This window comes from Brassica rapa, chromosome A06, assembly GCF_000309985.2.
Source record: "Brassica rapa cultivar Chiifu-401-42 chromosome A06, CAAS_Brap_v3.01, whole genome shotgun sequence".
Lineage (NCBI taxonomy): Eukaryota > Viridiplantae > Streptophyta > Magnoliopsida > Brassicales > Brassicaceae > Brassica > Brassica rapa.
The window spans coordinates 12,809,647-12,819,618 of NC_024800.2; the positions used below are offsets into that span (position 1 = coordinate 12,809,647).

Sequence of the window (9,972 nt, forward strand, 5' to 3'; positions counted from 1 at the left end):
CATTTTTGTTAATCTATTTTAATTTTAATTTTTATTAAATGACTACTTTGTTTAACTTTTAATTTAATAATACGAATATTTTTATTTAAATTTTGTTTTTATTATAAAACTAGGTGATTTGCCCGCGATGCGGGCTTAAACATTTTCATAAGTTTTTGAAAAGCTTTTTACACTATATTCATTACTAAAATAAATCTTAAAATAATTCAATATTATATTTTTAATTATATAACTGAAATCTTTAATTGATTAATATTTAATTATATAATTTATGTTTTTAATGTTTTACTAAAATACTTTTTCAGATAAAATATAATATATATAGAAATTATCTTTTTTAATTATAATTTTTAAATTTTGGATAATTCAATATTCTATTTTTAATTATATAATTAAGAATTTTATTTGAATAACATTTAGTTATATAATTTATGCTTTTAACTTTTTACTAAAAGACTTTTTCAGATAACAATACAATATATACATAAATTATCTCTTTTTAAAATTATATTTTCAGATTTTGGAAAATTCTTACTATTATTAATTTTAATCAATTATCTAATCAAATAAATTAAAATTTCTTTTTTTATTTTTTAATTTAGTTAGACATTTTATTCATTAAGGGTATAAATGATATAAACCGCTCTAACTTTTAACGTGAGAACTCGATTCTCAAAATTTAGTTTTATATTTTTAATTATATAACTGAAATTTTTATTTAATTAATATTTAATTATGTAATTTATGTTTTACTAAAATACTTTTTCAGATAACAATATAATATATATATATATATATATTATCTTTTTTTAATTATATTTTTAGATTTTGGATAATTCAATATTCTATTTTTAATTATATAATTAAGAATTTTATTTGATTAATATTTAGTTATATAATTTATGTTTTTAAATTTTTACTAAAAGACTTTTTTAGATAACAATACAATATATACATAAATTATCTCTTTTTAAAATTATATTTTCAGATTTTAGACAATTGTTACTATTATTAATTTTAATCAATTATCTAATCAAATAAATTAAAATTTTGTTTTTATTTTTTTAATTTAGTTAGAGATTTTATTCATTAAGGGTATAAACGATATTAATCGCTCTAACTTTTAACGTGAGAGTTCGATTTCAAAAATTTACTTCGTAAATAATAGTGTAGATTTTTAAAGTGGGCCTGATTTAATTCAGTTGACATTGTTATTTTTATGTGTTTTACCTAAACAAAATAGAAAGACTAACTATAGAATTTATAATAAAAAATTTAGAATTGGGTTTTTTTAGAAACGGAGCTGTTGACAAAATAAAAAGTTGGCAAAAAAATATAAAGAAACGGAGCTCATGGTCTATGGTTTACTTTGCTTAGTCCAGGGATACTCCTGATTATGGTCACTCGTTTTTCTACCAAAACTAAGATCTACTTGATGATTTACGAAATAATCTATATAAAAATTCAAAATCCTGATAGAAAAAAAATTACAAATGTATTTGAGCATACGCTTGTTTTTATTTCTGGATCATGGTTTGTCCTCGTCACTGAAATATTAAATTTATTGTTTTTATTTTTCATTTGGCGGCGAATTTGGTTTCTTAAATTTTCGTTATTAGAATGTTGGATAAAAAAGGAAGACTTTTTGCCTTATGGGTCTCCGGGGATAAAAAAGCCAAGTCAGTTTCTAAGAAAATGTCTCCAGTTGTCTTACGTGGGACACTTACAGTCAACTTTTCACTATTTCTCCTTTGTACAATAATGATTTTAAGAGTAGCATATTTTTTCATGGAAAATGCTCAAACGATTTAAAAAGAAAAGTTATTTAGTGCACATGCAAGAAAGCTTAAAGTTGTTTAGTCTTCAACAACGCTAAAAAAATAGATAGATTTGTCTTCATCCCACAATTAGATTGTCACAAATTGTTTGAGTTATGTATTTTTATAAGAGGTCATATTGAGTACATATATTTTTTTCTTTTTATAAGTATGTGAATATTCACTATAAAGATAATGATATAGAAGATACAATTATCCTTTAGAGAATGAAAATCTGGAGGAGTTGTTCATGTGGAAACCGAAATTCACACTGTAGATTTTAGTGAATGGAGGAAAGCAAAGAAAACCTTACTTTTCTTGAAGTCCGAATTCTCAACGAGAGCCAACGATAACTGACCAAATAAAAGCGGAAAAATGGAAAGATAACAAAACGGATAATAGATCTTTATTTCGAATTTGTGTATAAGCGTTCCAGAGACAAAAGTTGTCTGGAAACATGATTACAAAGGAAAACGTACAACACGAGAAATTAAACGAGACTAAGTTTGATAGCATTACCACATGTGTCGAGAAAAACCTATGTGGCCGCAACTCGCTTAGCAATAGACGAAAAAGACGAAAAGGTTTTGTAAGATTTGGGACTGGACCTTATGAAAGGTTGCCTACGTACTCTTTTCAAGGATGAAGTCGAACGTAGTTCAATTAGAAATATTTGAACAAGAGATCGAACTGCCTGAGCGAGTTCGTCTAGTATGAGTGTAAGTCATAGAAACCAAATTTGTCGAGAATAAAGCCTAAGTTTTCTAAGTGCAAGGCAGTTCTAGAGTCTTAAAGAATCGTTCCATGCGCCTCTCGCATTGGAATCCCTTATATACTCCTTATAGGTCGGTTTTGGCTTCCCTTTTCTGCTCCTAGGTCGAGGTTATCTTCTCGAAAAAATATTCCATTTTTCTTGATCTTCACGATTATCTCTTGAAACTTGATATTTATCATCTTTCGTGAATATTCCATAAACTGTCACGGTGATATTGGGCTGATTCTCATAATGAAATCGTAAGTGGGCTTTTGCCGCGTTTTAGACCCCTTTGGACCGTTTTTCGACTAAAACGCTTTTACTATTTCTTTTGAAGAAATCGCCTTCTGTACGATGTTGGTTTTACGAAATAGCGGAAACCAATCGTATAATCGAGACAACTATGGTGTTAAGTTAACTGTTATCGTTTTATATGATTGATTCGAGAAACAAGTCTTTGCGGTTTTTATTGTAAAGTTTCAACGGTAACTTCAATCAAAACGAAACAAGAGACAGTATAGCCAAGGCTAAAAGGGGAAAACTACGAAGACGAGACGAGAGTGCATGACGTTGATAAGGTGCAATCATAGTCGCCATACGGTGAGTTGGACAAGATCAACCCAACTGGCCATATGGTGAGCTGGTCGAGAAAGACCAAGGCCCCAATCTAGCCAAAGTCGAGAACCAGGTCTATATTTTAACACCCCCAATCTGGTTTAAGTTAAAGTTGATTAATATATGGTACAACAATCAAACAAAAACATGAACGATGAACTAAATAAATTTAAACAGATCAAAGATGCAACTACCACATGCCTAAACATCGACCTGAGGTTCCAAAATCAGATCTGCAATCTCAAGGTAAAATCTCTCATAATTGGCTTCCTAACGGTTTTAAGTTAAGGCTTGACACTCCGAGTTTGAAACCGTTAGTTGGTTCATCCAGACTAGAACTAATATCATATAATACTTAGGTTCAAACTACATCAAAAATATACAAGGTGCACCAATTTCAATATTAATTACATATTACAATACATATTTATTTGCAAAAGGCATAAACACTACGCGAGGAGCACTGCTCCTTCTCAACCCGAGATACCCCTATGGTTTCCTGCAAAAAAAAAAAAAAAATTCTAATGAGCAATGGTCAGGATTCTCTAACAATTTCCCCTAATATGCATCAGTCATCATGCAGCAATGATCAAAATATTTCAAGCAATATGTAATGAAAAAATAAACAATAAGTAACTCAACCATCTACTTTTCACGAGTGGTTAGATTATCATTGATATTTGAGGCTGCCTCTTGCCATTGGTTAACCCAACATGATACATTATCTCCCATAATGTCTCAAAAATCTGACTGAAGATTCATATCCACCGATAAAGACCCTACACACAAAGTCTAAAAAATCTGACGGGAGAGGCATATCACTGATGCATCATCATGCAGCCACAAAGTCAAGGATAACTAGCCCCATCACACATTTCTTCGCATCATGTCTGGAACTAACTTTGGTACGCCCCGAACAAGGCGACACTCAGGTGGAATCAATAACTCTACCCTAATAGACCACTCCTAACCGGGAGTCTGTGGCCTAACAGATTTCCCCGTTATAACATGCCCAATATGTTATAACCTTTGATTCGAGGCCTGAACAATATAATGCAATCACACAAGTATATACATCACGACATCAATATATCACTCACATGTTACGTTGGAGAAAAATACACCGGTATGAATATTCTCTAGGGCTCGGGCAAGATACTGGCCTCCAGGTTCCTGCAAGGAGGGAATCCGGTTCCAAATTCCGAATATGGAAGAGTTTAACCTACCTAACCGACCTCTCTTCGACTATATAAGGGGAACCCATACCCTAGAACAAGGGATCGACATACATAGACTAATAGATTAGAGGTAGGTGGCTAGAACTAGGGTTTATATGCCAACCGTTGTAGTTCTTGCTCAAATCATCAATAAAACATCTTTTAGTCTCGATTCTTGCATGTTTATTAGTTCTTCTATTGTTATGTAGTACTCACAAAGATCCTACACAAAAATACCCTAACAGTTTGGCGCTAGAAGGAGGGAAGTAATCTTAGCTATATGACGATGGGAATAGAAGAGAACGATGAGCACGTTCAAGCTACTCCGAGGGAGATCGAGTTACAAGCTCGATGCTCTTCAAAACCAAGTAACCGAGTTATTCAGAGCTCGGGAAACAACTACTGAGAATCCTGAACTCCTTTCAGAAGTTCAAAACCTAAAGGAGACGGTAGGCGAGCATTCCAAGCAACAGGAGCAAAGCGCCGAGAATCTCAGCCAGATCGAAGCTGAAAATCTCATCCTTCAAGATGAGAATCAAGACCTACATACGACGGGCAACAAACAATGTCAATTTTGAACTTGGGTTCTGCCCATGCAACCTCTTAACACTCCCACCGATGAAAGTGACGAAGCCCGACTATCTCAACCGCAAGACAGGGAGAGGGAGACTGAAGACAGCACAGCAAGGAGAACTCGAACCCGCACAAGAGAGGACAGCGACTCTGAGATGAAGGACGAAGAGGAGACAATAGAAGCCGCAAAAGCGTCAAAATCCACGGTGACCTCTTATCTTGAGCAAGTATTCTCCAAGAAGTTCGATGCCATTCAATCAATGGTCGAAAGGCTCCCGGATGTAGCTCCTCCCATCCGATCTTAACTCCTATGCCGACACCCCCTTCGCGGAGGAGATCACACTGATGGAGATGCTGCGCAAATTCTCCTTCCCCAGTATGAGGATGCTCGACGGTACCAGCGACCCGATAATCATGTCTCCCAATATAAGCAACGGATCCTCACTGTAGTAATCCAGAAAAGGCTGAGAGAAGCAGCCATGTGCAAAGCCTTCGGTTCGACCCTGACAGGGCCTGCCTTGTAGTGGTATATCAACTCTACTAACGGATCTATACGCTCCTTCACGACCCTCACCGACAAGTTCGTGGAACAATTCCCAAGCAGTAGGAGGCTGGAGAAAACCGCCGATGACCTTTATGACGTTCTCCAACACCGATCAGAACCGCTGCGCGTCTACATAGCTCGCTTCAATAGGGAAAAGGTAGCCATCCCAGAATGCAATGCCTCTACAGCAATTTTGGCCTTCAAGAGGGGTCTATTATCCCGACCCTGAGCACCATTCAAGTGGGAAGAAAACGTCGCAAGTCCAGCTAAGGCTCAGCAAAAGCAAGACCAAAAGGTCTCCAAACAGACAAAAAATGTTCCAAAACTGGCCCCTAGAAAGAGTCGAGGGGATGAACGTATCCACATGACCCGACATCTCTGACCTGGCTATATCAAAACCAGAGCTGATCAACGTTCTGAGGCAGATGGGCCCACAGGTCAAGTGGCCTCAGAAGATGAGAGCACCTGATTCCTTCTGGAACCCAAACCGGTGGTGCGACTTCCATAATGACCATGGTCACAAGACGGAAGATTGCATCGCACTAAGGATTGAGGTCAACGAGCTGCTGAAGAAAGGACACCTCCAGGAGGTCCTTTCCGATAAAGCCAAGAATCTCCTCAATAAGGAAACAAACAACCATCCCACTGAAGCTATGCATGCTTCACCTCCAAGACAGGATAGAGTGATCTGTGTCATCTCTAACGGTTCTGAAGTAAGTGGCATAAGTCATGCAGCCGCAAAGAAGAGCACGTAAAATGCCAAGGACGGTCAAGAGACCGGGAAAACAAAGCGCCTGCTCCTTGGTACGGATGAGATCAATTTCATCGCAAAGGAGCAGGAGAGGATCCTAGCTCCCCACCACGACGCCTTGGTCATATCACTCACTGTGGCAAACTGCCTAGTAAGAAGGATACTGGTGGATAATGGGAGCTCTAGCAACATCATCATCCAAGCTGCCTACCGAGACCTGGGACTGGAAGAAGGCGCTCTAAAGCGCAAGGTCACTCCGCTCATAGGATTCAGCGGAGAGGTCAAGCGGACCGCCAGGGAAATCATTTTCCCGGTATATGCCGAAGGGATCAACATGTACAACATGATACTCGGACGTCCGTGGATTCACCATGCTTGTTTATTAGTTCTTCTATTATTCCGTAGTACTCACAAAGATCCTACACACAAATACCCTAACATGTTATATCCCCCCATCCCGAGCTGAACCCGAATAATATAACCCAATATTTCTCACAAGTACATCCATCATAATCATCATATTACTAAGCATGCAACCTAGCCATGCATCAATCAATACTCTTGTTTTGCAGGCGCTTACCTCACACTCAACAATCACAACCCTTAACCGAGACTCACATGGGCGATTTAGTGGTATGTACTTAACACGATGTCCAATCAGATTCTTATCACCTCTATCTCCAGTGGGTGTGACTCAGAGCTTCTAGCGAAATAATCCTAGAATGAATGGATTCCTGATGTTTCATTAGTTAGAATCAGGATCTAAACCTAAATAAAAACTATGAATTATAAACTAATTTTTCTATTAAAAAAACTAAAGACTATAAGGTTTACCTTAAGACTTGAACATTCGCTCGGGATCCCTATGGTCAGGTTTTCGATGTGAATGAACTAATTGGTGAAAATCTATTTATAGGTGGTGGGAATGAGGCCAGGTAAGGTTAGGGTCGTGTGTAGCAAGCAGAAGGTGGCCTGACTGCCCAAAATTGCCAATGAGAGGCAGTTTAGTGTCAAACCTCAAATATGTCCAATAAGGACCAGATATATAGCCAGCCACCAAACCAACCAATCCTGGTGCAACATGACCAGCTTGGAGGTGGCCCAGTCAAAGAGATACACATGTCCACTTTCTTGGACGAGGCAAGCAGGCAGCTGCATCATCAAGCAGCTTTCGGACACACCCAACACATCATAGACAGACCCGAACGAGCCACCTTTAATTCCGAACTTGCTGTTGTCTTATCAGGATTTTCGGAACTTGTTATTCTTGGTCACTTTGAATTCCCAGACAAAATTAGAATTTATTTTTTTCTGAGATTTCTAGGATGATCTAAGTCGAACTACGAGCATTTACAACCCATTAAATTTCTCGAAGAATTTTCTCGTACCATTACTTCTTTCAAAACTCAAATTCAAATTTAAGCACCTCTCAAGCATTATCACCACTTGGCTTTTTATCCCATGCTATTCGTTTATTTTTCGACATCACTTGCAGTCTTTCTATTATAGCATTCCATAATCTTTTCTAAAGTATCGAAGAAGTAATTTCTTGACCAATGTAACGGATTCTCTGACCAATTCAACTTTTACTCCAACCACAACTACTTTTCTAAGTCTATTGTCCTTTGAACTCCGATTTTCGATTTTCCAATTCTTTCATTTCTATTTTTAGCTTCTCGGTGCTTCATGAATTTCTTAACTCTTGTAACACTCCTCCAGACATTCGACTTAATGCATTGTTTCCTCATGCGAAGCTCATTGAAATTCGTTATCTTTATTTATTGACCCATTAGAACTTATTATGTTCATCAAAACTGTTATGTTCATCAAAACTGTTATGTCCATCCGTCAACCATTTTCTGTGCGGCCATTTTCTGGTTTCGTCAGCGTCCTTATTTCTGTTGCGGGTTATTACATATTTCCAGATCAGCGCTTGATGAGGGTGAACGACCATTCACAACCTCGAGCACACACCCAACAACTGGTTAGATATACGGGATTCTGCTTGTATCCAACAAAAATCCACAGATGCTGAAGCAAAAAAGAGGTGGGAAAGCTGTTAAACAACATGAGACGAAATGGAAAAAAGAAAGCTATAAGTGAATAGTGGCAACCAATAACTATAAAGAAAAAAAAGAAAAAAAAAATTATATCTCTATCAAAAAGTTTTGTCATATTCAGTATATATATCATTTACAATTAATCAGCTACATGACCTCTTGGACCAATTTTTCTACCATTCATTGCATTTTAAAGTTTGAACTATTTCGGTATGGTTATCCAGACCATCTTAAGTTTTCAGTAATAAAATAACCGTTTGTTATAAAAAAATTGAACTAACGCATTTTAATTATTGGGATTTGTCAACACACTATCTTTATTTTTTTTTATCATCACTTATCTCTTTCATATATATATGGAAAACTAGCCCAAGTAACCAAAAACACACACACAAACTCACTAACTATCCAAAATCACCCGCTCTCTCCTACTTTCTTTTACTTTCTCTCTCTATCTTCTACAAATCTAATATTTTTTTTTGGTTATTTGCCAAATAAGTCTTATATATATATATATATATATATATCTGGATATCCGAAGATAGATTCAAATTTAGTTAATTTTACCCTTATTTTACCGGTAAAGGTTTTTAACTTAAAAGTAGAGGTACCAGATTTGAGTCTCGCAGCTGCAAAGAAGGGATTTAACATTCTGCTTTTGTACATACTAAAAGAATTATGTTTTTTGCCCAAAACTTATTGTAAGGTCCCGACCGCCCACGGTTAATGGACCATTCACGCCCGCTCTCTCGGCCTGTGGGCCCAATCCATTCTAACGGTCGGTGCGTAAATTTTCCAAAGCTTGGAATCATTGTTTACTAACCCTGCAATCGCCACCCGACCTTTCCCCGTGCTTTGGCCTCACTCGCACGGTATCACGAATCACTTTCCGATAGGTCACCCATCCTTTCACTACTCCAGCTCAAGCACGCTTAACTATGGAGTTCTAAACAAATGTATGACGAAAAAGGTAAGTCAACTTTAGTGACATAAGTAGCCAAATCAATCATCTTAAGCCTTTCCATATATCACTACTCGGGATGTTACAATTCGTCCCTTCTCGAAGAACGCAACGTCCTCGTTGTGCCCTACGACAGGTCTCAAGACGCCTCTTGGATCGGAACCGAGATGGCTTACCAGCTCTGATACCACTTGTAACGTCCCGACCGCCCACGGCTAATGGGCCACCCACGCCCGCTATCTCGGCCCGTGGACCCCCTCCCATTCCAACGGTTGGTGCGTAAATTTGCCAAAGCTCGAAATCATTGTTTACTAACCCTGCAATCACCACCCGGACTTTCTATGTGCTTTGGCTTCATTCGCACGGTATCACGAATCACTTTCCGATAGGTCACCTATTATTTCACTACTCCAGCCCAAGCACGCTTAACTCTGGAGTTTTAAACGGATGTATGGCAGAAAAGGTAAATCAACTTTGGTGACATAATTAGTCAAATAAATCATTTTTAAATCTTTCCATTTATCACAATTCGGGATGTTACACTTATGTTATAAAAAAAGCATTTGAAGATATGGAACCAATTTTTAAGCTTATCACGTTTTGATGACCTAGTTGAACAATTGTAAGCGTTGACCCATTGTCGTTTTAATCGATTACGTGTTAGTGAACTTAGTTGAGAC

General features: G+C 37.0%; 1 long non-coding RNA gene across 1 annotated transcript; it reads right to left on the minus strand.

Annotated features, from left to right (window-relative positions):
* Positions 1 to 1,503: 1,503 nt before the first annotated feature.
* Positions 1,504 to 7,167, minus strand: LOC117126036. Its single transcript, XR_004448572.1, has 2 exons — positions 6,642 to 7,167; positions 1,504 to 4,577 (listed from the first exon to the last, which is right to left on the minus strand). It is a non-coding gene; the product is annotated as an uncharacterized LOC117126036 (long non-coding RNA).
* Positions 7,168 to 9,972: the final 2,805 nt, after the last annotated feature.